The following is a 7,950-nucleotide window of genomic DNA, read 5'->3' on the forward strand; positions in this document are numbered from 1 at the left end:
AACTCTTGCAGCAATAGAGAATCATGTTTTAGAGGCGTTTCCTCCTCCTCCTCCTCCTCTTTCTTAACAGGTTCCACTTTAACCATTGCCTCCATCTCCTTCTTCCTCTTCTTTTTAACTAATTCCTGAAGCGGCGCAGTAATAGGTCGAAAACTGGTTTCCAACTTCTCCTGAGTTAACTGCAAACCACGTTTCATACTTTTAAATTTATTAATAAATAAAATAAAATAAAATAAATTTATATTGTGAAATTCAATTTGTCTATACCGATTATTATTATAATTTTTTTTCCAAGCACCTATAATAAAATCTGGTGAGACATGAAAAAGTAGTATTAACCTTCAACGACGATGATAAACACTTGCATTTATTGCTAAATCTTAAGAATCTGTACAAAATTCCATAATATTTTACCATATTCTGGATAATAACATTATTTTATTCTTTGAGCAACTTCAAGTTTTAATGGTAATTATGTTTATATTCTACTTTGTAATCTTAATTGAGAGACAAAATAAATTATGTACAATGAGTGCTTAAAACTACTATCATTACTTTTGTATTGCGTACAATTTACAAAACCCATGCATAATTGATGTTACTGTAAAGTAATCATTTTTTTTGTAAAATATATATTCAATATAAAATATCCATATAAAATCAATGGTTTAGTTCTTTCACTGTCCCTTCCTAAAATGTGCTTCAAAATGATTAAAATATTAACAAAACAAATAACTTAACTCTTTACATATTGTAAAGTTTTTCTTAAAAAAAACTTTACTTACACAACTAATGCCTGCCACTAGTTATTAAATATGTGGGTTTGATTACATAATAAAACTCGCTAAAGTTGTAAGTAATAACCTGATTTATTCACACATTAACATTAACTAACATTAACATTTACTAGCAACTAACGCTATTCATTACAGTCACCATTTACAACAGTCACAACAGTTTACTGTTACTTACTCACTTCGTAACGCCACAAAACTGTTCCCCGACTGACCACTGGTCCGCACTGCACCGAATTGCACTAGTCTCAGCTGCACTAAAACAGCTCTACTCATCAACTGACTAATTTCCCAACTAGCTACCACTGAAGCACTCCACAACACTGACTCTCCAAGACTAACTCATAAACTTGACTAATAACTATAAACTCTAATAACTCCTTAAAACTTGCTTGAAACTCGATTAACACTATGATTGAAACTGACTTCTCCAGCTGTGTCGGCCTCCTTTTAACTGCGTGCCTTCCTCCAACTGGGACTGCCCTCCTCCAACTCTCTGAGCATAACTTTCCACGCCCTCCTGACGTTCATTGGTTGGAAAACACATACTGCCTCCACCCCAACTGAGGCCTTTCTCTTAGCTGGCTTTTACACAGGTCACTAACTCCTTGAACAATCTAGCCCTTTCCTTTCTAGTTCAAGTAAAGACCGGCCCTTTTGTCTACACAGTGGTGGCCTGTTACCGGCTTTAGTCGCTTAACCCCTAGAACAATCTAGGCCTTTCTTTTCTGCCACAAGTAGATACCGCCCCTTTTGTTTATGCAGTGGCGGCCTGTTACTGACTTTGGTCGTTCAACCTCTAGAACAATCTAGGCCTTTCTTCTCCGCCCAGGTCAACTTCGTTACAGTATCTAATCCTTTCCGAAATCTCCCCTTGTTTACATCTCTTGTCTTATCAATGGCTACAAACCCGTGAGGCTCATCCCAACAGGCGTGACATATTTGTTTGAATTTTTCAAAAGAAATATCCGGCGAACTTATATGATCGCTATAGACATGTCTCAAATTTAAATCATCCTGTTTGAATAGCATAATAAAATTGGTATTATCACGTATTAGATGTTTTGGTATTCGAGCATAACTCTGTGTCAAGTAGAAACAATCAATGGATCTGTGCCGACTCATACTGAAATACTGTCTAATAACATCCTGCTGATCAGTAGCAATGTCGTCGAAAATAATAATGGAGTTTGTTTTAGCCTCTTCAGGCGTGGGCACCTGGTTAGTATCGTTTACTGTGGAAAACCCCACTTCCGGCACCCGTTTACAACCTCTTCCAAGTATAAATACTTTTCCTGTTGTAACGATCTGCTACATACGTAAATATTTTCAAATTTCAATCCATTTGGATGTAGGATTAAACAGGTGATTAGGTTGGTTTTACCGGAACCAGATGTTCCACAGATCAATGCTCTTATACTATTCGGCAAGAGGACACCATGACGACTGGCCAAGTTCTCAACATCAGGTAGTAGATTATAAATTGGCAATCGTTCACTTTGTTTCTCTAGACGCATGACTAGCTCTACAAATATATAAACGCTCACGTAGCAAACACTCTAATCATAATGAGAAAGAAAACCGTCGGGAGAGGACTTATAAACTCAGTGATTGACAAATTACCATTTGAAGCACACATTCCCGGTTATAATTATTGTGGTCCCGGAACTAAACTTAAAAAGAGATTATCACGAGGTGATAGAGGAATCAATCCTTTAGACGAAGCTTGCAGAGAATACGATATTGCGTATTCTGAAAATAAGGATCTAGAGGTAAGACATACGGCTGATCGTATACTTGCGGAAAAGGCTTGGCAAAGAACAAGTGCTAGTGACGCATCTTTGGGCGAGAAAGCAGCAGCCTGGGCTGTTACAAACGTTATGAAAGCTAAAGTGAAATTGGGTGGTGGTGGTGGTGGTGGTGGGAAACGTCGTAAAGGTGTTTCCGTTAAAGATGTGATAAATGCAGCTCGTATAACTTCACCGCTATTGTCCATTAGTGATGGTTCAAAGAAAGCGCTGAGAAAGGCTAAACGTTACATTAAAAATAAAACTAAAATAAGGAAAATTCCAAGAGTGTTACCAGTGCCTAGAACCGGTGGTATTCTACCATTTTTAGTGCCTTTATTTGCAGGACTTTCTGCGCTAGGAAGTTTAGCTGGAGGCGCTACGGCAATAGCTAAAGCAGTCAAGAATACTCAAGAGGCGAGAGATCGTTTGGAGGAAATGAGAAGACATAATAGAAAAATGGAAGAGCAGCATGTTGGCAGTGGATTTTTTCTCAAACCCTATAAAACTGGTTATGGTTTAGTTAGGAAAGCAGAATGACTACATCCTCCTCCTGACAGAGCACTCACAAATATAGATTTGTTAAAATTTGCCAAAGACATTCCTCATTTTAGAGGTGTATATATGCGCGACACCTTACCAAAGGATATTAAGGCGGATGAATGCGCCATTGTGAATTTAGATTCAATTAGAAACAGCGGTACTCATTGGGTTGCGTACAGTAAAAAAGGTAATGAAATCACCTATTTTGATCCATTTGGAAATCTTAGACCTCCATTAGAGCTTTTACGCTATTTCAAAAACTGTAAAATTACCTACAATCGTCAGAGGTATCAGGAGTGGAATACACCTTATTGTGGACATTTATGTTTAAACTTTCTCTATAATAATGCCTAATCTGGTGTAGAGAGGTTAGTCATGTCGTTCACCTTCACGCTGACTGGTACATCCAGTGTGCTTAGTAATGACATATTTCCTCCCATTGATCTATCATCAGAAGGTTACAGCATCGGTCTCCTCAGCCTACAATCCTACAACTCTATACCGAATATAATTCAAGATGTAAACAATAAATTTCATTATGGGGGTAGAGTGATTGAAATTCCTACTGGCGCGTACGAGATTGACGCTATTGCGGACTACCCAAAGAGAAACATTAAATCTCCAGATTTTATCAAAATCAGAGGTAATGTGAACACGTTAAATGTTGAACTAATGTGCTCGCAACCGATCCATTTCAACAAGGAACATTCCATTGGTCCGCTACTCGGATTCACCAAACATAGAGTGTTGGAGAAGATGGTGGTTCATCAGTCTGATGAACTAGTGAGAATACATAATGTAAATACGGTGGCAGTTAATTGTAATTTGGCCGTAGGTTCCTATAGTAATGGAGAACCTGGACATACAATATATGAATTTTCTCCTACAGTTCCTCCAGGTTATAAGCTAGTACAAGAGCCCAGTCCGGTCATTTATTTCCCAGTCACTGGAGAGAGAATTGACAATATTACGCTAACTCTCACGGATCAAGATAACAATATAGTGGATTTTCGTAAAGAAGTGATTACCATACGTTTACATTTAAAACAGAATAAGCTTTGATTACCAAAGGAGAAAAAGTATAAGAAGCGGTAGCGTTAGGAGTAAACCATACAGTACTGCTACCCGCAGGACGAGGTTAACACCTGCAAATATCAAATTTCTACAGAGAATAGGATTGGTGGTAAAGCGGCGGCGGCGCAATGGAAGAGATATTAAACGTGAATGATGAAGTAGTTTTCGACGATCGCATCACCGACTACCAATGGCATAATCATATGCCCATTAATAGTTCAATGAACAATTCTGACGAGATCATCATCTCCATTCAACAACAGGACATATTCACCGTTCCTTCAAAGAGTTTTCTCTACATTTAAGGGCAGGTGAAAAAAGAAGCTGATCAAGATGTTAAATTAGTGAGAAATGCCTTCTTGTTTCTCTTTGATGAAATCAAATATCAGTTGAATGGAGTTTTGATTGACCATGTCCGTAACCCTGGAATTACCACCACTCTTAAAGGTTATGTATCTTTTACCAGAGACAAGGTGGAAACATTGGAGATTGCTGGATGGAAACCTCCAAGTATAGATGTAAATCTAACTGACGAAGAGGGAAATTTCGATTGTTGCATTCCGCTGGATACCGTCATGGGCTTCTTTGAAGATTACAATAGAATAATTCTACAGGGTAGACATGAACTTATTCTGCATAGAAGTAAAAGTGATAATGACTCAATGCTTGCCGCTCATGCGACTACAAAGGCTAATATAGAGATCAAGTCTATCCAATGGAGGGTACCGTATGTGAAAGTGTCTGATCAACAGAAATTAAAGTTTCTAAACGTTGTCAATAGGGGAAAGACCATTCCCATGGCATTTATATCTTGGGACCTTATTGAATATCCAACCCTACCTGCATCTACTAATCATACATGGGCTTTGAAAACCAGCACAAATTTGGAAAACCACGCTTTGTTATTGTAGGATTTCAAACAAACAGGAAACATAATTTCACTGCAGATCCTACAATCTTTGATCAGTGCAACATTACAAATGTGAAACTATTTTTAAATTCACAAGCATATCCCTATCACGACCTAAATGTAAACTATAACAAAAACTACTACAGTTCCATATATTACATGTACCAGGATTTCCAAAATAGTTACTATGGAAGAGAAAACAATCCTCTATTGTGCAAACATATGTTTAAGGATCTTGCACCCATTATTGTGATTGATTGTTCACGTCAATCTGAAGCTATTCGCTCATCCTCTGTTGATATAAGAATTGAGATGGAATGTAGTGAAGCCTTCAAGGCCAACACCACAGCATACGCATTAATTTTGCACGACACATTGGTGGAATACTCCCCTCTACAAGGACTAGTCAGACGTATCTAAAACCAGTTTTTTTGTGGGGTATTGCTGGATATATAATGTGGCTGCTTCCAAAGAGAGTCAGTCAGTCAGTCAGTTCATCAGTTACAGCAATGAACGGTGTTGTGATAAATTTCCAAGCTTTTCTTTTCAAGAAAAAGTTTATAGTTAAGGAGGTCATCCTCATCGATCTCCTTAATTACACACTTATTACTCATTGGCTACTCAAACCGCCAGAGGAGAAGTTGGAAGAGGGCAGAAGCTACCCAAACAAATCTTCATGCCATAGAATGGACCAAAGAGGACGTGAGATATGAAGAATTTACTACATTACTCCAACAAGTTAGCCAAGATTTCAGAGCAATATTCGCAAAAGGCTACGACAAGTGTAAACACTTGGGGAATATCCTGGGAAGAGATGTTCTAGACTTGGGCGAATTTGGATGTCCGTCCTTACAGAAACTACCAGGGGCTACATTGTTTGAAATATGCGAGGATACTCATTCCTATAGAACGCAGTATTGCTCGCTAAAGCAAGCAAAACAGTTGGCTTTTTGGATAAATGCAAATCTGGACAAGGTGAACTTGGAGCAAATGGATGCAAGAATTAAAACCTTCAGCAATTATGATGGTGAACTGGATGGAAATCTACTCGCCATCCACGGATATTATCACTATAGGAAAACAGTTACATGCTTCTTTTGTGGCAGTGAAGTCAACATCAAGAGGGGGAGAAGGAGGATGTGCCTCTGCTGCAGCCATTCGCAAGACTGCGAGTGGAAGAAGACCTGTTTATAATATTTTTTTTTTTATGTAAATATTTTTTTAATATGTAGGGTGAAGGGACCAGTAATTGACTGGGCACCAGTAATTGACATACCAGATATAAACTGGTATTATAAGGGATATGAGCCGTTTTTAGTGGTGATTCTTTCAATTTCGTTATTGAGAAGCCTTTAGGCAGCAGTTCCAGAAAAATATTAATTATTGGAATGTTCCTTGGTATCAGTGGAAGGTTATTTGTGTAAAAAGTTCAAAATCAAGGAAAAAACAAGCCGTTGCTAAGGAGGATTGATAAGAAAATAATTTTCCTTTTTTCTTATTTTTCGTTTATTTGTTCATATATTCGTGTGGTTATCAATGTTCTGTTATAATTAGTATCACTTGTAGATTTCATTTATGTAGTTTTTTTTTTAATTATAAGAAGCATTGAGCATTAAAATGGGGCTGTCAATCACTGGTCCTTGAAACGGCAATCTGCCCAGTAATTGACATGTATGTCAATTACTAGTCCTACAGCTTTTTTGTTTGAGACCAGTGATTGACTTCCTGGGAAAATGATAAGATGGGTTGGTAAATTTTATTATAATTAAAAATTCAATACATTGTAAAATAAAATCATTGATAAAAATCGGCAACATAAAATAAATAGTAAAACTTCCAACAAAATATGTTTAAATTAATGAATTAGCAAATGTACGCCTTATTTCAAGAGGGCATGCAGAATGATTATTCTGTACAGAACAACAATGTATGAACAACAAACTGGAATAGTCGAGATCGCCGAACAGTTTCACGAGGCCAACGTGAATGATAAAAACGACGCCCACTTATTGGAGTTTGAAAATCTCTCATTCTCCCTCAGTTTTGGGTCCTTGCCACATTCCAAAGAAGAAAGGGAGGAAATGGCTGTACCATAGAATTCCATCAAATAAAACGGCCAGGGGAAAAATGAAGCTCCCTCAAGAGAAGTACCAGGTGCGAAATTAAACATAAGTGGAGAAGTTGGTGACTTAGTGATGTTACACATTACTTACTTTTTAATCTAGTTTTTTTTTCATTGATGTTTCATTTATTTATTACTGTTGTAAGTGCGAATGCTTACAACCTGAGGCGGGACGCGATTAACGTGCACACAGTGTATATATAAATAAGCCCAAGAGGTAACTCAGTAATAATAAACAATCAAATACTGTTTAGATGCAGAAAATAAGAATGAATTACATTCAGATAGTTTGGTTTCGAAGCAAATGACACTGGCAGCACAGATTGTGGAAAATATTAGCGAAGCGCTCCAAAAGAAGGGAAGCGTAGGAGAAATTTTGTTCACTAGAAAGCGAACCCAAGGACGCGTAGATGCCATCAGTAGCAACGTTATAGGCGGAATGGATAAAACAAGGATGTGACCACATAGTCTAATCGGAAGTAGAGAGTTTGGTAAAGTGAGAACCAAAAAAAAATTCCCAAAAAGAGGTTTAAGTAACAAAATATTTAGCGGAAACTAAAGGATAAGAGAGCGGAAGAGTTGAGAGAAAGAGATAAAAGCGAGCCGACAGACATTGTGTACGATCTAACATGTATGTTAGCTAATATCTCCTTGGCACTATTGAAAGTAAGGGCTGTTATTCAAATTACCTGTCTTGGCTTGGGGAACTTAATTAAAACT

General features: G+C 37.5%; 1 pseudogene; it reads left to right on the plus strand.

Moving 5' to 3' along the window:
- The first annotated feature begins 4,152 nt into the window (after positions 1-4,152).
- On the plus strand, positions 4,153-5,109 carry LOC141448413 (uncharacterized; annotated as a pseudogene).
- Positions 5,110-7,950: the final 2,841 nt, after the last annotated feature.

The sequence above is a fragment of the Rhodnius prolixus genome, unplaced genomic scaffold (genome assembly GCF_049639745.1).
Source record: "Rhodnius prolixus isolate KJV_2025 unplaced genomic scaffold, Rpr scaffold_31, whole genome shotgun sequence".
NCBI lineage: Eukaryota > Metazoa > Arthropoda > Insecta > Hemiptera > Reduviidae > Rhodnius > Rhodnius prolixus.